Genomic DNA, 26,427 nt, shown 5'->3' on the forward strand with positions numbered 1-26,427 from the left:
TTTTGTACGAACAGTTTATTCACTAGAGACTTAGATTGGTACAAAGTCCCTAACTTGTCCCATAAAGCCTTTGTCATAGTTTCCCCTGATACATTCAACAATATTGAATCTGAGACACACAATCATATTATTCTCTTTGTCTTCCGATCCAACTTCTTCCATTTTTCATCAGACACTTTCGTTGGTTTAGTACCTAGATCTACTATGATCCACTTATCTTTATCCACCAATAGATCCTCCATCTTGAGTTTCCATAACTCAAAACTTTGACCATTAAATTTCTTGATCTCTATCTTTCCACCGCTTGCTATCTTCTTTCACCACCAAAATCAATCCCGCAGATCTCCCACCAAATAGGGTCTACCATAGGCCTGAGCGAAACCCCTCAGCAAAAAAGGCATCCCCTTGAAGCCAAAACAGCTCTGATATCAAATGTAGGTTTTAACCCCATACAGAAACTACCTGCATACGAATTCTAAAACACAAAAAATAAACAATGCGAGAGCTTAACACATAAAACACATATACATAGAGGTTTTCCCCTAGATCCCAAAACCGGGACTACTAGCTTGATTTTTCATTATATTCCTTTCAATGTTACAATACATATTTATACATCCCGAAGCATCTAATACCATGGACCGAAAGCCATCACGTGCAAAACCATGGACCAAAAACCATAGGTAGGTTCACCCAACCTAATATAGGATCCAAAAAAAAAAATCCTGGGGCACTGCCTCGGACCCCATAGAGGGGGGTACCCACCCCCCTCAAACCTCTTGGACAGGGGGGGCTGTTGCCCCCCTTATGACACCCCCACTGCGCAATCGATGCAATGAAGGGGGGGCTCTGCCCCCTTTGACCCCCTGGTTCACTACGTGGGTTAGTCGTGGAAAGAATATAACACAACCCAACAACAAGGGCTTTTCATCCAATTCATTACCTAACAGATTCATAACAGAAGAAATGATGAATTGATTTCCATTTGAGGATTCATGTCACTACTGCCAAAACATTTTTCCAAAAATTCATTTTTTTCATTGACAGATTGATATTTCCTAAGGAAATAACATCATAGTTGTTGTAACTTAATTTATTTATTTATATACTGTTTTTTTAAATAAAATGTTGTTTCTTTTCTGATTTCTCTTATGTTTTTGTATTTTTAGTGTTGCTTCCTTAAAATTGTAGTTTCCACTCCATTGGTGGTTGAACAATGAGGACCCCACCATGCAAGTTTTAGTTGCAGAAGGCAATCCTTCGGCAACTACATTTTTGTAAAAAGTTATTTCTTTTTGTAAAAACTATAAATATGATTACTTTTCTGTGTTTTTTTCTTTGTTTGTTGTTGTAAATATGATTTCTTTTCTGTGTTTTTTCTTTGTTTGTTTGAGGGAACAACACTTTGTTGCATTTTTGTTGTTCCCTCTTCAGAACAACACTTTTTGTGTTTTTGTTGTTCCCTCTTTGGAACATCACTTTTTTTTTGCATTTTTGTTGTTTCCTCTTGGGGACAATGCTTTTTTTGAGTTTTTGTTGTTCCCTTTTGAGGACAACACTTTTTGAGCTTTTGCTATTCCCACTTGGGAACACTTTTTTGCATTTTTGTTGTTCCCACTTTGGAACAACACTTTTTTTCATTTTTGTTGTTCCCACTTTGGAACAACACTTTTTGTGTGTTTTTGCTGTTCCCTCTTTGGAACAACACTTTTTTGCATTTTTGTTGTTCCCTCTTGGGGACAACACTTTTTGAGTGTTTTTGTTGTTCCCTCTTGGGGGCAACACTTTTTTAGTTTTTTTTTGTTGTTCCCTCTAAAACAGCACTTTCTGAGAGTTTTGTTGTTCCATCTATGGAACAACACTTTTTTTGAGTTTTTTGCTGTTCCCTTTTGGGGACAACACTTTTTGAATTTTTTTGTTGTTCCCTCTAGGGAACATCACTTTTTGAGAGTTTTTGTTGTTCCTTCTTAGGGACAACACTTTTTTGAGTTTTTGTTGTTCCCACTTTGGAACAACACTTTTTGAGTTTTTGTTGTTCCCTCTTAAAAACAACACTTTTTTGAGTTTTTGCTATTCCCTCTTTGGAACAACACTTTTTGCATTTTTGCTGTTCCCTCCTGGGAACAACACTTTTCTGTGTTTTTGCTGTTCTCTTTTGGGAACAACACTTTTGTGTTTTTTTGCTGTTCCCTGTTAGGAACAACACTTTTTTGCATTTTTGCTGTTCCCTTTTAGGAACAACACTTTTCTACGTTTTTGTTGTTCCCTTTTGAGAACAACACTTTTGTGTGTTTTTGCTATTCCCTTTTGGAAACATCACTTTTCTGTGTTTTTGCTATTCCCTTTTGGGAACAACACTTTTTTGTGTTTTTGCTGTTCCCTTTTGGGAACAACACTTTTCTGTGTTTTTGTTGTTCCAACTTTGGAACAACACTTTTTGTGTGTTTACTATTCCAACTTTAGAACAACATTTTTTGTTGTTTACTATTCAAAATTTTGAACATCTCCTTTTTCTCTTAGTGTGTCTTGTTGTTCCCACTTTTGAACAGTTGTTGTTCCATCTTTGAAGTAGCATTTTGGTTTTTTCTGAAGTTTTGTGTTTTGTGATTATCACTTCCTTCCTCTTGTGGGATTATTCCTAGCTCATCTCAGTCCCATTTTTCTGATTCCCTTTCATGGCATGAAGTACAATATTTTTATGATGACAAGAATTATGGAGTCTATTGAGGCAGGTGAATACCCTAAATGTTATGATCTTTAACAGGACAACTTTTGGATGAGAGATTCTTTTTAAGAAAATGGACACAGTTATTTATATATTACTTTTCTGCATCATTTTCTGTTGTACATGATACTGATTGATCATCTTAATACCATGTTGGTACCACCCTTCTTGGTTATAATCTTCTCTGTTTGTAATAAATGAGATTATGGGTATATTTTTTTTTATTGACATGTTCAACTTCTTCCACCATCCCTACTCTTAAGGAGCACTAAGCCTCCCTCTATTTATCATAAAAATGTGTAATAATAGCAAAATTTTGCCTACAGATAGAGGATAGGGGGCCTCATTAAGAGCCAGCCTACCATGTTCATAAGGATATAGCAAAGTGACATTCCCACTATGGCCACCACACCAGGGTTATGATCCATTGGATAGCCAAAATACCCTTGAAACAGGAGGTCTCATCATGAGCCAACTTGATCACTTTTGCTACATCCCAGTGAATGGCAGTGTGATTATCTGTTTACCATGCCAGCTCACTGATCTCTTCTGTAGAACAACACTAGAACTCTCCATTTATAAATTAAGGATCATGGCTCATATGGGTTAAAAAGCAACCATGTCAAGGCTATGTATGCCTACTGGTAATAGACGCTCTGCTTATGGTATTTACGTTATACCTTATCGGCAATTATTACTATAATACTCTATTTTTATTGGAGAAGTTATCTCCTTAATTTTTCCCTGTTTTGAACCTTTACGCATGAGAAATTGTTTTCCGATCAATCGCATCATTCTCGGCTAGAATACCATCAGCAAAGCATCTTTTTGGCATATTGTTGTTCTTTTTCTTTTTTGCATAACTTATCATCAATCCAAAGTGTCTTATCTCTTATTCATAATTATCTTTACACACACTGCTCTCATTATAACCATACCTCTTGTTGTCCTATCATTGATATTTGTACTCTGTTTCATTTACTGTCGTATTGTTCATTCCTTTGCCTTGTCATCAGAACAACACTTTTCCTATGCTTTATGGTCATGAACGTGCTTTTCCAATTGGAGGGGGAAGGTATGCATTATGGGATAGCATGTGATATAATTACTACACTCTGCCATAACCTGTTGATTTGACAAAATATTAGTATTGCATTTATACAAAAGTTTTTTTTTTTGATTGAAAATTTTGCATACGGCTTATCTCTCGCTGTTCAAAACTAAAACTATGGATTCAAGAAATTTGCATGCAAAATAGTGATTTGTTTACAGGAGAACAACAAGTATGGGGGGAAACTCTATTCACAGCAAGGCCACACTACTTAAACTAATAGAAGAGGCTCGAGAAACTCGCGAACGCGAACAATTGTTCAAACATGATGTGCTTGCTTGGATTCCACCTTTTACATCACTTTTAGCATCAACTCAGCCTACATCAGCTTCAACAAATGTTGGTCCATACATGTCATTCCACATTTTTTTCGGAGGTAAAACTTGAAGTAAAGTAGCATAATTTTCTGATTTATTACGAATTTAAGAGAATTTCATGCAAAATCCATTGAGCGTTATTTATCATCATTCATTCCACATCTTTACCACTTCCCATTTTTGAGAGACAAAATCTTTCAATTTGGGGGAGTGTTCCTTTCATTTATTTATTTATTATGACCATGCCATTAATATTCTTTATCATCCATTCATATTTTTATTCATTCGCAACACCTCCCTTATTCCATGTTGTTTTACACCAAGCATAGATTTCAACAGACTGTATCAACCACCTCAATTTGTTTTCTAGCATTGCATGAGGGCATGCTAACTCTCCAGATTGGGGGAGAAATTACTACACATGATGAGTGTTTTCTACTTTCTTTCTTATTTAAGACATACAATTTCATTTTTATACAGTGCTGAAATTGATTGGCGTATATCTTTAAAAATATGAATTGAATTCTTGTAATTTTGGATAACAAAGAGGTATCATTAAAATACACAAACCCAGAAAATTTCGAGTTAAATTAGTTTGTCAAATTTCAGATATCATGCACTACCACTTACAACCATTTTTCTTATATCTCATGATCCCTGAATCAAAACGATCTGATTTTTGGATTAGAGAAGTATTAATATAGTAGAAATCTACTTGCAAAATTTCACCAAAATGTAGTTTGTAGTTTTTGAGAAAATTGTTAATGAAGTTTGATGTTACTTATATCATATTTTGTTGCAACTTCATATACATATAGTTGAACGTCAATGTAAAAATTGTTACGCTTTCATCAACATTGTTAAAATTGAATATTCATTATTTGAGAAAGAAGTCATTTGTTCCATCCATTTCATAAGTTGGGATGAACATTTTTTGTATTATTGCTTAGTTAATATAAAAGATTTAGGTTGCAAGAGGACATGCAATATATTTAGTTTGGGGGTATGTTGGGCCACTAGTTTGTCATTATTATTATCAATCTTTAACACCTATCTCATCCATTTCTACCATTCTTTATCACGTCATTTATCATACTTTATCATATAATTCCATTTTATAATTATTTATGCTCTTATGGATAAATATTATTTCTTCTCCTTTATTTTTAATAAATTAATGATTATTATGCATGATTTTACCAATGATGGTTTAATGAATTTGTTGAAACATCACTCACAATTTTAGCCTCCAAGATCTTTTCCAAATTGCAAATTTGATCTCCAGCTCATTATTAAATATTCCAACTCAGAAATTCGTTCGAATAAGACGTGATAGCATTTCATTGAACGTTTTGGGAAAATGAGGAAGAATCTGGAAAATCCGGAACATGGGTTTTGTCCAGAACAGACCGAATTAGTTCTGCAGTGAGCACTTTCTTAAATTCGATCTATATTAAGAGAAACGGAAGGTTATCCGAAGACAATTTTCTTAGATTTGCTATTGCGACCGTTTTCCAAATTATTTCAGTTGTAATACCAAATTCGAGTTGTTCTTGTTGAATGTTGATGGAGAGATATTTTAAATATGATCTTGCTGATCAATTTGTTTGGAACAATCCAATTTTATAATGGGAATCATTTTGTAATAATCTCAGTTGTAACTTCTCTTTGCTCTCTCTGTATTTAAATGGAAAGACAGATCAAAGAGAGGAGGGATAATAATGGGGGATAATAGGATAGGATAGGAGGAGGAGATATAATGGAGAGATTTAACTTTTCCTTTGGGACCTCAATTGTAATTTCAATATACATAATGTTATTCTGAAGGACAGATCGTGATGTAAATGAAATTTGGATTTGATGAATAATATATAACTTGCGTTGTTGTTCATTCAGATATTCTGAAGTAGCTCAGCAGTATCTGCTAGTGGCTAGGGTCCGGTCTCTGGTGGATCTTACTGATGTTCCCTGTTTTATACTTTTCCATTTCCTGCGAGTTTATTACGTTGTATACTTTTCCATTTCCTGCAAGTTTATTCTATTTTGTATCTTTGTAGTTCCTGCGAGTTTATTATGTTTTATATCTTTGCAGTTGGTTTACTTTCCTTAATTCTGATTTCCCATACTCATTTCAGTGATTCACAACTCTGTTAATTTATTTCATTTATGCATACCGTGGATTGAATTAGTTATCAGTTAAGGAATTGTTTCTCTTTAATTAAGATAGAGTGTGATTAGTATAGATCCAGTTGAAAGAGCTCTGTTACTACTACAGTGCTCTCAGTTGATGTTATTCACATTCGAATTGCTTGATTAATGTAGATCCAGCTGAAAGAGCTCAATTACCGCTACAGTGCTCTTGGTTGATGTTATTCCCATTTGAATTGCTTGGTTAAGATTGGATTATGATTTTGCTTGAAATTAAGTCTTGATGCTTAGATGTATTGTTTCCTTTAAAATTTACAACTTGAGATTTATGATTGCATCTATTTACTTTTGTATTGAATTTAATAGATTATCTTAAATCATCACTCTCTAGATTTATAACTTGCACATATTGTGTGCACTCTTGAAACAAAAAGACTTACCCGAGTTGATAATTAATGTGAGGGAATTAGGAGTTTTAAAAGACACCTTTTAGCACCCAACAGGTGTACGTCAGTTAAGCTTGAACAAGTCAAAGGTGAGAAGAAAGACATATTTGTGCATTACTTATCACTGACATACTAGTGTTGGATGAGAACATGAAAGCAAGAAAATATTAAAATACCTCCCAATCCCATATTTATGAACTCACCTGATATCACTTTGATTCACTTGTGTGGAGGCCCCCACTCGAGAGAAATCCATGTCATACTTGTGGACTCCTTCCCCCCCTTCTTTACTTTTGTCTCTAAGTGTATTGGCATTGCCATGTGCGGGCCCTTGAAGACTTCTTCTTCAGCACTAATTAACTTTTTTTTACATTTGTGACATGCATATTTTATCATCTTGCTTCATTTTTCCCACATCCTTGGTTTCTCGGTTTTCTTAAAAGCTTCACTTTCACACCATTGTAAGATACATGATTTGTTGGTTTGCAAGTTGTTGAAATTTCTTTTCATCAACATTATGTGTCTAAGCTTGACTAACGTCTCTCGCCTCACTGCCTCTAATTTTACGCCTCAAGCTCACACATGCACACCTTGTAGTGTTGTTGCAAACTTATGTCCTTAGCTACATTTTCTTAAACATGGTGTAGTATCTCTTTAAAATGTTTGTAGGGTTCCTAAAATAGAAGGGAAATAAAATTCCTAATTCCAATTGAAAAATGAATTCAATATTCTTACTATAAAAATAAATAGCAATGTGGTTAGTTATAAAATTGTGCCTTGGACTTCCTTATCATAATAAAAGTCAAATGCAAGTTCAAATTGTGTCATGACCCTCTTTTGTTCATTTTATAGGAGTCCAAAAACATACCATGTCTCACTCTCTCGTTGGCCTCCACATCATTAAGTAAATATAATCCATACTCATAACTTATGGAGGCCCACTCCACAAGTTCTGAGACCCACAAACCATAGAGAAGGACTTCATCCTCGAAGTACATTGGCATCGAAAATGATATGTATAAAGATTGGTTTTGTTGTCATAATAAGGGTTGTTTTGCATGAATACTATATGTGGTGTTCATCGCAACTCTTAGTCAGAAATTAAAAAGAGTTTTTTAATAAAATTACAAATAATCCATGTGTTTTAAAATATACACTTCTCCATTTATATTGGGAAAAATTCTTCCGCGTGATTAAAAGGTGAACATAAAATTATACGTGGATTAATAGAACATGATGCTCGAGCAGTTTGCCCAATAAATAACATTTTGAGTCGCCAATAGGTGCAACTACCTGGTGGGAAGGTGTTTGGAAGCACTGGAACTTGGTGGAAGGAGCAGGGCAACTGGAACTTGGAAGCTTGGCTACAGGGCTTACAGTGTTCTCTGGGAGCATTGACTCAACAATTTTCAAAATTGCTTGTTAAATTTGATTTTTGTCTCTTAGTTTAGATGGTGAATATCTGACTAATAGTTTTTCTTTTTTGCTAGGGTGAAAACTCTACCGAAGAATAGTCTCGTAGATGAAGCTTCTCAAGTAGGCGTTTTTGTTGACACTGTCTTGAAGCGGCACAGGCACAGTCTTGCAGTGCTTATCTGCACTGCAAGACTGTTTTGATGGAGGGATCATGTATCTATGGGCATCTTTTATTTTGCTGTTACTGGAATGTATCTTGAACATACTTATTTTCAATCTACTAGCTTGTTGTATATGGACTATGGACTGTACTATTCCTTTGAATTTCAGGCATTATCATCTCACAGCTGATATGTATTTTTTGACGTTTCCAATGGGCACATGTTATGAACATTTAGATAGCATCTGTATATTTCAATATCTGATATCAATATAAAATTATGCTTTTTTTTTAACTAAAAAGACTACCTGGATCATCCAACCTTCGATCCGAATTCCCTCCAGAGAAATCTAGGTAATTCATTGATCTCAACAATGCTTAAAAGGAGACAACGACCCATTTCAAGGAAATTCCCAAACTCTCATACCCAAATGCTGCCCAAATAATTTGTAGGTTGTACTCTCGAGTGCCTCCTAGGATGTGAATGTAGAGCTCCATTAGTAAACATCCACGTGAAGGTATAGATATATTTTTCCTGCATTATTTCCATGTGTTCTTATCATCTAATTGGTATTGATCGAGTGATGCTATTGCAGGAATGTAATCCCCATTCATTCTATTGATTAATTTTAAATTTGACTTTGTATCATTTTCTCCCATAAGCTATGAACTACGCCTTGAAGCAATAAAAAGAGATTTCTTCGCTGGTCATATCCCATTTCAATATTTCTTTTGTTATTTTGGTTTATCTCTCTTTTATATATATATATATTAATGTTTATATATTTCATTGTCTTCTTTTTATTTATATTTATATTTTGTTGTTTTTTTTAACGTACAGTTTTGTATATATAAACTTTATTAAAAACCCAACCATAAAACTTCTAACTGTGCTCATTTTAATTGTATTCCAGAGAAATATATTAAATTTGCATTCCACTCTCTTGTACATATAAATAAGTGAATTCCTTTTGTTTAATTAATTAAACATACAACCCCTATAGGCGGTGACATGTGTACATATATGTAAGGCTTACTGTTGTATAATAACAGTGCTTCTGGTTTATTTACATCAACTTTTAACTTATGGTATACATTTCATTTGTATTTAATTTTAACTTTATTTATGGGTATTATATTTTTTTAATTAATGGTTGTTTAAATACTTTACAATATAGTCTAACTCGGTAATTTTGAATATTTTATTAATACTTTATTTTGATTTTACCAATATAAAAAGTACCAAACAACAATTAAATTATGTAAGTAAACAATTAATATTTAAATTATTGTTCACACTTATTACTCCATTTAATCCCAGTGTTTAAATATTTCATTTTTAATAGGATGGGGTCTATTTTAAATTTTCTTGCATAAATAAATATTATAGTTTATTTTCTTGTGCAATGTTTAGGTTTAAGGTAGTTAGTAGTTTTATTTTTCTTTTCTTGTCAATGTTTCAAGTGGCACGATTATTTTTAGCTGGATGTTATTTCTTTGACAAGTGAGATGGTTGAGTTGCACCATTCTTGGCATGGATTCAATCCCTATTTTTGTGGCTATAAATCCTGGGTGAGCATTTCCATTTCTTCTTGCCAGTCACCAAGTAGTTCGAGGTGTTGATATTGGAACGAACTAATATAAAACGTCAACATCATTAATATTGGATTAGAATATAATCGTAGTTCTTTTGATCGAATCTAAAAGACCATGGTAAAAACCACCATGTGCCCAAAAACCACTAACAACGAAAATCGCTTCCCATAAACTCCCGAAAAGAGACGCAAAAAACAATCCCGAAAAACATATGCAAAAAATTGGATATGTCATGCAAAGAATATAACACATACCCAACATGAACTACCTCCAATGTTCTAGATGAAGAATATTACTTAGACTTAAATTGGGCCCTTGTCTACTTCCCAAATTGGTATGACTTGCATATGGAATCATTTGGTTTTGATATATTTGGTGTGCCCCTCACTGATTGATTTGCTATTTTTTACCACATTGGAAAGATTGATATGTCCCATTCTTTTATGCCACAACCATCTTTCATTCACTTTCTCATGTAGCATTTTGTTTTGGCTCCATAAAAACATATCCATTTTTAGGAGTTCGAATTGCTTTAGTTGTCACTTTCCCATATTTTTCTTTCTTGATTTCACCTCCTTTATAATGAAATGTGAGGTCATATGCTTGGTCACACATTTGAATAACACTCAAGAAATTGTGCTTCAAATCATCTACATATAAGACATTTTGAGCCTTACTCTTTACGTTAAGGCCAACAATTCATTTACCTTTAATCTTGGATGGTGCATTATTGCCAAAGGTAACACTTCCTCCTTTGTCTTCTTTTAAGGAAAGGAACTTCCTCTTTTCCCCCGTAATGTGGATTTAGCACCCACTATCAATATGCCATTGACCTTCTTGATTTTGATCATATAATGCAAATCCACATTCTTCATATTTTTCTGGCTTCTTTTTCAACCTCTTAGTGTTTTCTTGTTGTTGAGACAAGTTGGGAAACTATCTGATGGGGGGATTCATGAATCCACTTCTACATTCACTTTCCTTGTGCCCAAAATTATTACAATTATAACCTTCAATTTCATCAAAGGGAGGAGAATATGCATTGTTCTTCTCAGTATAGGAATTCCTAGATCTAGGCATTAAGAATTGACTAGATCACACATTTTCATTTATGATACATCTATGGGCTCTACAATTTAAAGCCTTATGACGAAACTAATGACATGAGAAACAATACCCATAAAAGGGATTTGCGTACCTAAAAGTGTATGGCCTTCATGGAGTAGTGGTTTTTTTGAACCCTTTCTGACTTTCTTGTTGATTCTTTGGTTTACCTTAAGTATTATTTGTGGAGCTGAAGGGGGAATTTCTTTGTTGGTTCTTCTTTTTGTTAGAGCCTGTATTTATTTCTTGGACCTCCCTTTAAGCACATTTTCATAATTGATAGACTCTTTTTTTTACGATGACTTTGTGCTTGTTTCTACTTTCCAGATCTCATGGTGCTTTTTGTAACTTAGACCTGTAATGATTGTGTTGGGTGTGTGTTATATTCTTTCCATGAATAGCCCCATGCATGACATAGGGGGTGGCTAGCCCCCCTTGTTGGGGGCTTTGTAGGGGGTGGTAGCCCCCCTGTACGGGGTTTGGGGCAACACCTCGGTATTTGTTTTAGACCCTATATTGGGTGGGCAAACCTACCTATGGTTTTGTTCATAGATTTTTGCATAATGGTTTCCTGCCCATGGTATTTTGTATATCTGGTTAAGGGAACTACGGTTATGTTCTAATCCATGGTTCACATATTGGGGTTTATGGATGATTCAACATGTATATATATATATGTATTGTAACATTGAAAGGATATAATGAAAAACCGATCTGGTAGTCCCAGTGTTGGGATGGAGGGGAAAATCTCTATGAATATATATTTGATGTTTTATGCTCTTTCCATTGTTTATTTTCTGTTTTTAGAATTGGTATGTAGGTAATTTCTGTACAAGGTTAAAACCTACATTTGATATCAGAGTTGTTTTGGCTTCAAGGGGACGCCATTGCTGCTGAGGGGTTTTTCTCGGGCATGTGCTAAACCCCGTTCAGTGGGACATCTGAAGAATCGATTCTTGTGGTGAAAGAAGATAGTGAGCAATGGAAGGATAGAGATTGAGAAATTTAATGGTGATATTTTTGAGTCATGGAAACTCACGATGGAGGATTTTCTAATAAATAAAGAACAATGGATTGTGGTAGATCGAGGTACTAAACCAATGGCAATGTCTAATGAAGACTAGGAAAAGTTGGATTAGAAATCAAAGAGAATAATATGATTGTGTATCTCATATTCAATATTGCTGAATGTATCAGGGGAAGCTTCAACAAAGGCTTTGGGGGATAAGTTAGGGACTTTGTACCAATCTAGGTCTCTGGTGAATAAATTGATTTTATGGAAAAAGTTATATAAGCTAAGGATGTAGGATGGAGACTTGGTGACAAAACATCTAAATGCTTTAATACTGTGGTAAGCCAGTTGTTACCTCTTGATATTAAAATATCATACGAAGTTAATTGCATCATTTTGTTTTGTTCTCTACCAGATGCGTGGGATAGTCTAGTTGTTGCAATAGGTAGCAATATAACTACCTTGCAGTTTGATGAAATAGTCTCATCCTTGTTGCCTAAGGAGATGTGATGGAAACATATGGAGGGCTAGAATGGTGATGCCTTCTTTATAGGAGGACGGTCCCGGAACAGAAACAAAAATAATTCCACAAGTGGGAGATCTAAATTTAGAGGGAGATCTAAATCTCCAGGAAAGCCTGTAAAGGTGTGTTGGAAATGCAGAAAGGAGGGACAATTCATAAAGGATTGTAGATCTAAAGCTCCTGAGAAAGGAAATGGATCTGATGATTCCCGTTCTATAGATGTGAAAACCACCTCAGATGAAGGTGGGGATGTGTACTTGGCTTCTTCTTCAAGTACACATGTAGATCATGAGGCATGGTTGATTGACTCAAGTGCATCCTTTCACTTCGCTCCCCATAGGGAGTGGTTCTGCGAGTATGATAAATATGATGTTAGTGATGTATTCTTAGGGGATGATAGGAAGGCTAGAATCATCGGACGTGGAAAATTCAAGCCGAATTTGCAACGTGGAAGGATTAAAACATTTCTGAGTGTTCTGCATATTCTTGCATTGGCCATAAATTTGACTTATGTAAGCAAGATGGATGATGCATGTGTAAAAAGAATATTCAAGAAAGATACCTACAACATTGTTCATGGAGAACTAATATTGATGCAAGGAGTTCGGATTGGAACCCTGTACAAGATTTTGGGTGATACTCTTATTAATCGGTGCAATATTTCTGAGGTTCCTGAAATTGGAGTAGAAAATCAAGTGGTCTCTGGAGAAAATACCATGCTATGGAATCAAAGGCTTGGTCGTATTAGAGAGAAGGGCCTTCGAATACTTCATTGTAATGGTATGGTATAAGGTATGTCTAATTTCTCTCTGCATTTCAATTTCTTTGAACATTGTGTATATGGGAACTAGAATCAGGTGAGTTTCACCTCTACTGCTAAGAGGGTGGAAGGGATATTAGGGCTTGTGCACAATGATGTGTTTGGACCTGTGTCGGTTCCATCACTGGGTAATTTTGTCTACTATGTATCATTTATAGATGACTTCTAAAGGAATACATGGATATATTTCCTTAGGAAGAAATCTGAATTCTTTGAAACGTTTAAAGAATTTAAGCCTCTAGTGGAAAACCAGACATAGAAGAAGATAAAGGTTTTGAGGAAAAATAATGGTGGAGAGTTCTGCAAGAAGGAATTTGAAGAGTTCTGTAAGAAGTGTGGTATATCAAGGTGGCATACTACTCCATACACACCACAAAAAAATAGAGTTCCATAAATAATGAATCAGACATTGATGGAAAAGGCAAGAAGCATGCTCAGTGGTGCCGGGTTAGGATAGGAATTTTGGGTAGAGGTGGTGGAGACTACATGTTACATGGAGTTAGAAATAATTAATTCCTACTTGTCTATGGTTGTAATTCTCCATTTGAGGAGTTTGTTCCTACATAATAGGAATTTAGTTTCTCCTAGTTTAGTGTGTGGTTGAGAGAATCTCTCAACCACACTACTGTACGTCTAAGATAGAATTCCTATCTTGAGACTATTACTTGTATAAATATGTGTGCAATTTCCTCATTCATAATAATAGAATATATTGTTGTGTGCCATTTTATCTTGGTATCAGAGCCTGTGAGGGCCTGGCCCCTCCTGGGCTGAGGGAAAATAAAGAGTTTAGTATATGTTGTTTGTCCATCAATTATTTTTTGTGATTTGTTCAAGTGCTTGAGCGGCTGATTGAAATCGTGTTAAGCACGCTGCTGCCCTATTTCGTTGTGTTGGCGTAGGTATCCATTGCTCCAATCGTCATGCTTATAGTAGTAGCCTTGACAATGGATCTATGCAGTGGAAGCGTGGACGCTCCATTCGTGGGCAGCCGGATTGACAGAGTTTCCCGATGGGAGAAATTAGGAGAGCACCAGCGAGGCTGTGAATGCCTACTATTCCGCAGCATTGCTGGGATTTGCTTATGGCGATCAGTATCTGATTAGCACTGGCTCGACCTTGGCGGTGCTGGAAATAAGATCTGCGAAGGCGCTCTGGCACGTTCCGTCGAATAGTAAACTCTATGAAGCAGAGTTCGTCAAAGAGAATCGCGTTGTGGGTATTTTGTGGGCGAATAAGCGGGACAATAAACTGTGGTTTGCAGGGCCTGAATGCAGAGAATGCAGACTGGGTATTCAGTTGCTTCCTCTTTTGCCAGTTACAGAGATCCTGTTTTCTGATTTGGAAGCGTGGATGCTCTCTCACTATGTGTGTTAGCGCTGCAAGGTGTGTGGTGGATGAGACCGGATCAGCATGGATTGAGCAGCGGATCTGATCGTGGTGATGTGGCTGCCTATATTTGTTTAAGGTCGAGATCCTGTGGCGGATCGGTGGTAGCCTGCGGGCATCTTTATAGAGCACGGAGGTCGGCATGAAATGCGATCAAGACTTAGAGAAGTACAAGTAAGACGACCTCAGCAATGCAGTGATGTTTTGGACTTCGAATCCTATTCAAACAATGAAGAATGTAGCGAGGAGCATTTGTTGTCTCTGGATGTCATTCTTTCGGATGATCTTTTGGAGAGAATTCTACACTTTTGCCCATTGCAAGTGTTTTCTGGGTAGGAATAGTTTGTAAGAGATGGAACTCTATCATGATCTCAAAGAAATTCATATGGCAGTGGTCCAAAGTACCTTCACAAAAGTCTATTTTATCTTCACCAGAACCGGCTCGGGAAGATGATTGAGGGCGAGGAGAGATGTTATTCAAAGCTTGCTGCACAAGGCTAAGGAAATTGAATGGGGGCTCAATTTCTGATATCGCTATCGATGGGGATCGCCTCTTTGTGCGTCACTTGATTGCCTTGTTTTTTCTTGTTGTAAAAATATCTTTTCCCATCAGAGTTTGTATGCTCCTGCCAGTCCGTGGAGAATTGTAAGTCAGAACTTGTAGCTTGTGCAGCTGCCATAGGCAAAGTGGTAGCACCAACCACAGCCTTTCCTCCACTATAAATTCCTTATGGACGATTAGAGACATCATATTGACTGTCTGCTGAAGGGATCGGTGATACAGACTGCATCGAAATCTGTGGAGCTTGAGTAGGAGTTTGGCTTGAAGGTGGATTTGCACTGAGCGAGCTTTGCTATTGTCGAGATCGCTCGAATCAGATTTGTGGGTGTTTTATTGCTGAGGTAAATAATAGATAGAGAGTTTTGTTTGCAGTTTATTTTGCTTTGGTTTGTCTTGCGCTTAGTGGGAGAGGCCTGTGTGGAGAGAGCCTGACGCAGCATCTCGGCGCAGCATGGTCAAGAGAGCCATGGTGTGGCTGCTGAGGTGTGGTTGTCGTGGTGTGGCTGTCATTTGACCAAAGCCGACTGGTGAGAGTGACACCTGCGTAGCAAACGGTAAAACCATGACTGTGCAGAACCCGATGTGAAAAGTGCAGATCTGGAGAAGAGTCGACCTCTTGTTGATGTGAAGGCTGGTGCATGGCAAGCGTGGAGGCTGTGGTGAACTCTCGCATGTGAAGATGCCGAGTGGTGGAGTCCTTTGCTCGAGGCTGCATGGAGTCTGTGTGGAGGCTGTTGGGGCGATGCTGGTATATGACATAACTAAGCGACAAACATTTGATCATGTGTCCCGTTGGCTCGAGGAGTTGAGAGGCCATGCTGACAGTAATATTATTATTATGCTCATAGGCAACAAATGTGATCTTGGTAACTTGTGTGCAGTCAGCTTTGCTGCGATAATTGTTCTATTTTCTGTTTTCTGAGCATTCAACGGTTTTCTATTTTGGAAAATGGCAAAGTGAGAAGGCCCTGCTATCGGAATCGATCTTGGAACCACATATTCCTGCATAGGAGTGTGGCAACATGATCGGGTGGAGATTATTGCCAACTATCAGGGAAATCGGACTACTCCATCTTATGTAGCTTTCACCGACACAGAGCGGCTGATCAGAGATGCCGCCAAAAATCAAGTCGCCATGAATCCCACCAACACAGTTTTCGATGCAAAGCGCCTTATTGGAAGGAGATTCTCCGATCCAACAATCCAGAATGACATGAACTTGCGTGCAGTTCCGATAGATGATGCAAAAGAATTTGCTCAGAGGGAAGGTTTGTTTTTCTTGGAAACTTCTGCACTCGAGGTAATTAATGCATTTTTAACTGTTTTGACAGAAATCTACAGCATAATCAGCAAAAAGGCCCTCATTGCAAATGATGATCAAGGAAATGGAAATTCAGCGTTGTTAACAGGCACCAAACTTGCTATTGGATCTGTGATATTATTTTAATTTACATTAATTTCTTGTGTATGCTCGGTGTGGATGATGTGAATTCATAAATATTGTAAATCTGGTTAAGAATGGGATGTATTGTTGTGACATTTAGTCCGGCCAACTATCGTCACCAGTTTAAGTCTATGTTGGAATTGGCCATTCCAACAATAGACAAATTTATTTACAGGAATTCTTAACAACCAGATATGGCATTAGAGGAGTTGCATCAGAGATTGGAGGATGATCGAGATCATGTTGCAGATTGTTAGTGAGCATGAGGCAGTATGCTTGAAAACAGTGACTAGCCTTGATACTATGAGTAGGGGAAGTGGCATTATGTTGCGATGCCAGGAGAATTGGATATTGAAATGCGATGTAGGATTGGATCGTGGAGTCCTGGATCACTGTTCTTGAAGTGAAAATTGTGTTCTCTTCGTGTGGCTGTGAGTGCCTATGTTCCAGTTTCTTTATCAGTGGACCCCTCACAGATGAGGTAAAGGAGCAACGACAATGTTTATGGTCGACAACAAAATAGATGTTTGTTTAAGTTAGTGTGGTTTGTGGAATAGACTCCCTAGCATGTTATAAACAAGTCCAGTTGTTGTAATGGCCATTGTATGTACCCAAAAACTCCAAAATGTAGAATGAAATGTAAATTTTTTAAAGGCATCTGAAAGTTCGTGGTGATCTCAAAACCACTTTGTAATGGTTTATGGTCAGCCTGAAACCATCTTTTGTCATTGTAAAGTGAGGGTTGGTGGTGAGCCAGAAACCATCTATAGAGTCTTTGTGGCTGAAGTACTTGCCTTTGTGGCAGAATCGCCCCTGTGGCTTGAGGTGCCTTTGTGGCTGGGTGTACACGAGAGCTTTGTGCTCAATTGAGCAGGTGGACTGCAGAACACCTGGCTCGGACTCAAATGATTTTTAATTTTCTGAGTAGAAGGGGATTGGCACGCTTTTCGCACTGACAGTCGTGCCAGGATGCGCAACTGGCGCATCTGTTAGGCCATTAATGGCACCACTGTGCCAAAATACCAGATTGGTGCGGAATTTTACGGAAAGATCACGCCAATTCACCTTCAAGGGGATCCGCAGGAATCCTCATCTTCGTTTGACGATTTGCGAGAGGAGGCAGATCGAAGAAGTTGTGGATCTGTCTGAGGGAGGCAGATTGTGTTTTGGAGGTTCTATACATGCAATTCGCCTGATGGTGGTGGCTTTGACTATCATGACAAGTAGTAATTAAGGGGGGGAGCTAGAAATAATTAATTCCTACTTGTCTATGGTTGTAATTCTCCATTTGAGGAGTTTGTTCCTACATAATAGGAATTTAGTTTCTCCTAGTTTAGTGTGTGGTTGAGAGAATCTCTCAACAACACTGTTGTACGTCTAAGATAGAATTCCTATCTTGAGGTTATTTCTTGTATAAATATGTGTGCAATTTCCTCATTCATAATAATAGAATATATTGTTGTGTGCCATTTTATCTCATGGTGAATAGATCACCTTCATCAGTGTTGGAGGATAAGTCTCCACGTGAAGAATGGACTGGTAAGAAACCCTCTCTTTCACATTTGAGGGTATTTGGCTATGATGCATATGTACATGTTCCAAATGAGAAAAGAACCAAGTTGGATAGTAAATTTGAACGGTGCATATTTGTTGGGTATAAGGATTATTTAAAAGGTTATACGATTTGGAACCTAAAAACAAGGAAGGTTATGTATGGCCAATATGTGGTTTTTAGAGAGGTCAAAGATGTTATTATACATGAAGTCTTACCAACAGAACCTGGGAAAATCGAGTTTGAGCTAAATGAGGAAGAAACAGACTCTATAGAAGTAGAGGAATTAGAAGATGAAGAACCACAAACTCCAGCTGTGAGAAGATCAACTCGAGAAAGAAGGCAGCCAGAAAGGTATACTCCATCTTCCTTCTGTTCAAATTTTTCTTTATCTATTATTGATGATGATCCCAGAACTGTCAGGGAGGTAATAGATTTAGAGGATGGAAAACTCTGGAAAGAGGTCAGGGGTAATGGAATGGAATATTTGGAGTAAAATGAGGCTTGGGATCTGGTGGAGGTTTCAACTGGAAGGAAACCCATTTGAAGAAAATGGGTGTTTAAGAAGAAGATGAATGCATAAAGCAAGATGGAAAAATGCCAAGCTCGGACAGTAGAAAAAGGTTATTCCCAGGTGCCAGGAATTGATTTTGGTGATATTTTGTCTCCTGTTGCGAAGGTAGCTTCTATTAGATTACTTTTATCTGTTGTTGTTGCTTTTGATTTTTAGGTAGAACAAATGGATATGAAGACAACATTTCCTCACGGTGATCTGGAAGAAGAGATGTACATGAAGCAACCTGAAGGCTTTACTATGAAGGGTAAGAAAGAACTAGTATGCAGGTTAAAAATGTCTTTGTATGGGTTAAAACAGTCACTAAGGATGTGGTATCAGAAATTTGATACATTTATACGGGGACTTGGCTTCACCAAAAGAAAAGCAGATCACTATGTGTATTTTAAATTAATTGGTGCCCATGTTATTTATTTGGTATTGTATGTGGATGATATGTTGTTGATTGGAAATAACAAAGAAATTATCCATGATTTGAAGATCCAATTGTCCTCCAAACTCGACATGAAAGATCTTGGTTCTTAAAACTATATTTTGGGCATGGAAATTAAACGAGATTGGGAAAAGATGAAGCTCTGGTTAAACTGAAGGAAGTATGTCGAGATAATATTGCAGAGGTTTAATATGTAGGATAGTAAATTGGTGAAGGTTCCTATTCTTGTAGGTGTAAAGTTATATGTTGAAAAATGTCCCAAGACATAAGAAGAGGAAGAGGGCATGTCTCATGTTCCATATGCAAGTGCAATTGGTAGCCTGATGTATGAAATGGTCTGTGCTAAACCAAAGCACATGCAGTGGGAGTATTGAGTAAGTTTATGTGGAAAGCAGGGAAGGAGCATTGGATAGTGGTGAAGCAAGTTTTTAGGTATTTCAGTGGCACTATTGATTATGGTTTGTGCTACCAAGGAAGACCATGATTGGATAGAGTTTTGATCATCCGTGCCTTTGTTGATCTAGACTAGGCTGGAGACCTAGCTCAAAGAAGATCTACAAATGGGTATGTGTTTAACCTATCTGGAGGTGTAGTCATTTGAATGAGTAAGAGATAGTTTGTAGTGGCACTTTCAACTACGGAGGTAGAATATATGACAACCACTCATGGAAGCAAGGAAGAAATTTGGTTGCAGAGATTGTGTTCAAGTATGGGGTTAGTATAGCGAGCTATAATGATAGATTGTGACATACAAAGTGTAATTTTCTTGGAAAAGAAGCCTACTTATCATTCAAAGACAAAGCACATTAATTTTTAGTGTCACTTTGTAAGGGATATGGTTGAGGACAAAAAGGTGTTCTTGGTAAAGGTGGATGCTTTGAAGAATAATGTAGATGCATTACAAAGTATGTGAGCACTGAGAAGTTCTCTTTGTATAGAGAAACAATGGGCATTGCAGGGACGAACCAATGACCAAGCTCTCCTATGAACCCCTATGTGGAAAATAAAAGAACAAGTGCAAAATGTTGGGTGTGTGTTATATTATTTTCATGACTAGACCCACGCGTGAAGCCAGGGAGTTAGAGGGGGGAGTAGTAGCCCCCCTGCATGGGGTCCAGGGAAGCACCCTAGAAAATTTTGTTTTTTGGACCCTATATTAGGTGGGCATGCCTACCTATGGTTTAGTGCATGGATTTCACACATGGCTTTGGGCATGATGGTTTTGTGCCCATGGTATTTTGTAAATCTGGTTAAGGGAAATACGATTATGTTCTAATCTACAGTTAATGAATTGGGGTTTATGGATGCTGCAACATGTATATATATGTATTGTAACATTGAAAGGAAAATAATGAAAAATCGATCTGGTAGCCCCTATTTTGGGATATAGGGAAAATCTCCATGTATATATGATTTATTTTTTATGCTCTCACCATTGTTTATTTTTTGTTTTTAGAATTCCTATGTAGGTAATTTCTGTACAGGGTTAAAACCTACAGATTGTTGGTGATAATTTATGACTAATTCATTGGTGTAATAAACTCTGGAGTAGCATATGTTTTGTGCTCATGACTAAGGGGGGAGCTGATAGTAAGGAGAAGCACTAGTTCAAGGGGAAGTTCAGATGGAAAAGTATGTATGATTAGTAGGCATCAGATATGCATAGCTTGTATTATGAGATGTGAAATTAGTGTCAATGATTAAATGCTATTAGAATTTATAGACAACCATTTTCCATTAATGTCAAAAGGGGAGTGTTAAATTGTTTGGTCATTGGATTTGTGAGCGAGGCATAAGGGGAGGGACCAATAATTGGAGTAGAGTTTAGACATTGGTAAAAATATAAAAATGGTGCAAAGCATTTTCTTTAGAGATTAGAACCCTTGGTGTGACATTGGTTGTAAAATTGGTGCAAAGTAGTTAGTTTTCTACTTTTTAGTTCTTTTAGAGTAGTGATGCAAATTTTAGCCACTGATTTGGAGATTGGTTCATAGTAGGGAGAGAAAATAATTGCTTCAGAGTAGTAGGAGAGATCAGCCATCGATGTGGTATTCAACCATTAGTATAGAGCTTGCAAATCAGCTAGGAAGAAATTGTTGCAAACCTTAAATTGGTGTAGAGATTACTTGGTTTAGAGCTTAAATCAACAAGTGCAATTAATGCAAAAAGAATGGCAATTTGTTTGTGAAAAACTAGTAGGTTGGAAAGAAATTCTAAAAGTGTAGAAGGATGTTAGGGGTTTCTAGTGCTCCAATGATAGAGATTTTCATTAATGAAGAAAGGGGATATTGTTGAATATGATTTCATTGATGTCAATTTTAGGGGGACTTCACAGCGGATACATGACTGTCAAAGCCAGGGGGAGTTCTCAACAAAGGACATGAATGGAATTTTATGATTCTTCCTTTAATGAAATTTAGTGTTTTACATCAAAATTGGTCCTCTCTTAATCTAGGACATTAAACCATCATTACCACTAATAAAACCAAAATTAGTAGGCCTATTTAGTGATTTATGCACTTAGTTGGATTTCATATGATGTTTGTATTTAGGAATTCATATATTTGATAGCTCACCAAGCTAAAATAGTTAGCCAGATTTTGGAATTTTCATGTATCCAAGCATCCATATTGAATTTTGATTCATTTTATTATCTATACATCCGACCATTTGGTTTTGTACGAAAGTAACCACCTAACAAAGTACCTAGGTTCCAGATATATGTTTTTTCCAATGGGTGAATCCCACACAATGGACAAGTGGCAACATCACATGGATAATAGTTGGAAGTTACATGGAAAATAGGTAACAAAGATGACGTTGTGGAATCAGTAGTGTATGAAACATGGTAGTAATAAATAGAATGTTTGGCCAACTAACTAGGGGATTGGTAGGTGAGACGTGGCAGGTGTAGGTCATCATTAAGACAAACTCTAGTCAGTCAGAAAAGGTTACTTGGTAGGTGATCTAGAAAGTGGTGTGGCAAATTAGGGCTCCTATTCTAGAGCTAAAAGTATTTGAATTAATCCAGTTATTTAGCCATCTAGGAGTATGATGAGGTAGTGTGATTGGTTGTTTGACCCAAATTCTATATTTTGTTAAGATAGTCATAGCACAGTTCCAGTTTTTAAAGGGTTCACACTTAAAGCTAAATGAAAATCCATCTCGGCATTCAATAATCCATATGTGAACCAAGTGATGTCGTTACCAAATATCTTGGACTCCAATTACATTAGATAAGTGACTTAAAGCCAAGGTTACATCCGCATGTATTTGGGCTTGTATTTGGAACCCATAGCTACAGGAATTGCAAAACAAATTTGGGCATCCAATGATCTCTTTGTGTACACAGTTTGTTTGACTAACATGTACTCAGACTATGGATTTAGTGGAGTAACATAATACTATGGTCCTAGCTCCAGGTCTCAAGAGTTTGATATTTAGTATTCAGAGCTAAAATGCAATTAAAAGGAAAATATAAACATATGGTGATCCACTTACGTACAAAGATTCTCAGTTAACAAAGCTTGTACTCTAGATATATTAGAACTAGTTGTTAAGTATATGGTTGTGGCATTTGGTTCTGAAGGTAAATAAGAAATGTGGGTAAGGAAATGTGCTAAGAAAAAGGGCTAAAATGTCCTCACACCATATATATATGTATTTATGTATGTATGTATGTATGTATGTATGATTAATTGGTGAGAGAGGTTGAGTGGTGATATGAGAATATGATAGAGCATATATGACATTAGAAAGCATTAGTGAGGTGAGCACATATGCAAGGATATAATAAATGCGTAGAGAGTGCATATGAGAAGTGGGTGTGAAAATGGTGTGAAAGTAGAAGAGAATTGTAGAGATATGGTCATGTAAGTGACGAGATAGAAAGCACAGAGATACTGCATTAGAAGATATGAGAAATAACATATGTAAACAAATTGTGTGAAGTTGAATAGTTTGATATTTGGGTGAGTAAAGCATGTGTAAAATAGAGTGTTGTATTGTATAGTATGGTAGAAGACTACTAGTGAACCAGAAAGTGCATATAGCTACTGAGAAAGAAGAGAAATGATAGTGATTTTGATTAAATAAGGTTGAAGTGTAAGAATTGAAGTGCTTCTATATATAGTCTGAAAATGTGATGAAACGAATATATAGGAGGAAAAAGAAATTAGATCAACTGATTCAAAGGGGAGTGACATCTTCCACAAGTTGGTGCTTGCAAATTTGATGGGATTGGTGTCTCTTGCAAGTTCATGATTGCAAATATGATGGGATTTCTATCTCCTACAAATTGTTGCTTGCAAATTTTAGGGTATTGGGGTCTCATGTAGGTTGGTGCATACTTTAATTAAATAATTATAAGAAGTTTTGTGATTTTCTCCTTGATGGGTTTCCGCGTATATATCTTGTTCAATGATATTATGTGTCTAATGTATTATTCTGTGATTGAATTTACTAATTAGTTTAAAGTTGCATTATGTTGATTCACCCTCCCCCCTCTTAGTATAACTTTTGATCCGCTGAATATTTTATATGAGTATAATGAACATTTTTTTTCTGAGTATGGAATTGAACAATAATTAAATTTTGTAGAGTCAATTTTTGGCTTTGGTTTGTCCCTGTAGGAAGAATGCCACTCTCTATTCATGTTATAAATTCGTATCATTGGCTTGGGTAAAACTAATTCTAAGCATATTTTGTAGTAATTTTTCTTATGAAGATGCATCCCCTCATCTCCATTACTAGTGTGGTGTTGTTTGGTAAGGAGAATTACCAAGAGAGGTCTAGAAATATCAAACATACACTCATTTTCTATGATTTGTGGGATGACTTCTATGATGGATAGGAGAATATTAGAACTAACAAGCCTACAATAGATAAGGAGCTAGCCATATAGAAGAACAAATACGATAAATTCTATGCCTCGATTATTGCATTAGTAAATGAACAAGTGATACATTATATTGTTTCCATTACAAATTCTTATGGTTCTCAAAATTTAATAGATTTGTATGACTCACACTTGGAATTGTAGTTTGTTCCACTCTTGGTGAAATTATTCGACCTAAAGTTGAAGAATGATGACCCCATGGCCTTGTTTTTTGACATCAAATCCATCATACATGAGATAGATGCTACTAGGGTAAATATAAGTATTCCTCTCATAACTTTCATCAAGTCCCTCTTCTCTAAGTACTCTCACTTCCTTGAATCCTTACAAGATAGTGACTAACTGAAGTCTATTTTAATTGACTCTTTATAGGATAGAATTTTAGAACTTGAGAAAGGACATGGGGAGAGAAAGATAGCCACTCAACCACCTGAAGAAACCATATTCCTTTCTCAGAACGGGAGTACTTGTTCACATCTTTATTCTAGAGGATAATGTAGTAAATGATGATGTGGAATAAAGAACCTAATATTCAGGGTGGGTAGACACAACCACAGTGAGAGAACTAAATTTAGTGTGTCCTTTGTAGAAAAAAATGTACATAATGCATCAACATGGAGAAGCTCGTTGGATAATATCAAAGAAAAATAAGAGTAGAAAGAAGTTAGAGGTAAAACACCAAATCCAATAAAGGTAAACCACTATATCTACTAATTACATTGTTTCCCATTTCAATATCAAAGTAACTAAATATTTGTTTCATACTTCATTTTCTTCTTAGAAAGATTCTTGGCTACTTGAAAAAGGTGCAACATGCCACATTGCCTTCCAAATATAATAGTTTGAATATTTTAGTGACAACATAGATGGCGTATTGTATTTGTAGGCAAAGCAAGTCTCAAACCGTTAGGACTTGGCACCAACAAGCTTATACTACCTGGATTCCTTGATTTTTGTTTTCATAATGTACTTTATCTCATATAGTTATGAACAAATTCATTGCCCCTTGTGCACATTCAATAGAAATGCAACTCCATTCACATATTTCATGGAAAGTTAGAAATAAGAAAAGATTTTGACAAGATGGATTTCAAGACTAAAGTGGAGGATTAAATATTTTTTAAACTAAAAGGGAAATCTACTTACGCACATAATTCCACATACCTCTCTCATCACAATGAAGCTGTGTTTCCATCTCATCATCTATTCCATAGTAGATTTAGACCTATTAATTATGATTACCTTCTTTTACTGAAAATGAATGGTGTTTCTAGGTTCACTACTGTTATCTCAAAATCAGGCCCTGGAAGGCTGCAGACCAGGAAGACTTCAAGTAACTATTTCAAACCAATCTTTTAGCTAAGGCTTAGCCTCCTTAGCCTGAGAGGGCTCTCTCAAAGGATTAAAGGTTTTTGATTATGATCAAGATGGCTAACTCTTTGTGAAACAAATAAAAATGAAAATGGTGGAAACAAAATTAACAAGTATCCATTGGGCTTATGGAGTCATATGTGATTTAGTATTAACAGTAGGATGGCTTTGCATAAAAGTCAAGGCATTCAGGTTTCAATATAAGTAGGGCACACCAAACACAAAGAAGACAGTCTACGAGTATGTGAAGGAAATTAGAACACTGCAAGTGATTTCTAAGTAATCAAATACTCATAACACTGTGGATAACATGAAAAGACAACAAATGAAACTCATACATTGAACTCTCTATGATTCTTGAGAAGCAATAAGCCAGTACTGTATTACCAAAAAAAACAGAGTCTTTACATAAGCCAAATATCAGAGCTTTTTTACATAAATTTCCAACCCTTATTACATTTCTCTTTCTCCTATATATAGAGCTCTTCTACCTGACTAAGATTCCTCCTCAAGCATGAGGGGAACTCGAAATCTACTTCTAATGACACCTATTCAACTTTTAACTGCCTATTAAATGTAACAAACTGCAACTAGACTTTCTAGAGATCTAAATCAAATAGGAGTCTAACTCCATATTATGCTAATAATAACCTTAATTATAATCATTATCATTCTTTGACATGTGGTCCTTTTTTAGTTTTGGCTGTGGTGGATGTCAAAGCTCCATACTGATCTTCAATGTCACATCTTCTCCATTGCCCTTGAAACATAAGAAACTACCCCTGTTTATCGACCTTTGATTTGCCTCAAAAATGTTCGAATCCAAA

The sequence above is a fragment of the Pinus tabuliformis genome, chromosome 9, assembly GCF_031772625.1.
Source record: "Pinus tabuliformis cultivar Carrire ecotype Pingquan chromosome 9, CPIR1, whole genome shotgun sequence".
Taxonomy (NCBI): Eukaryota; Viridiplantae; Streptophyta; class Pinopsida; order Pinales; family Pinaceae; genus Pinus; species Pinus tabuliformis.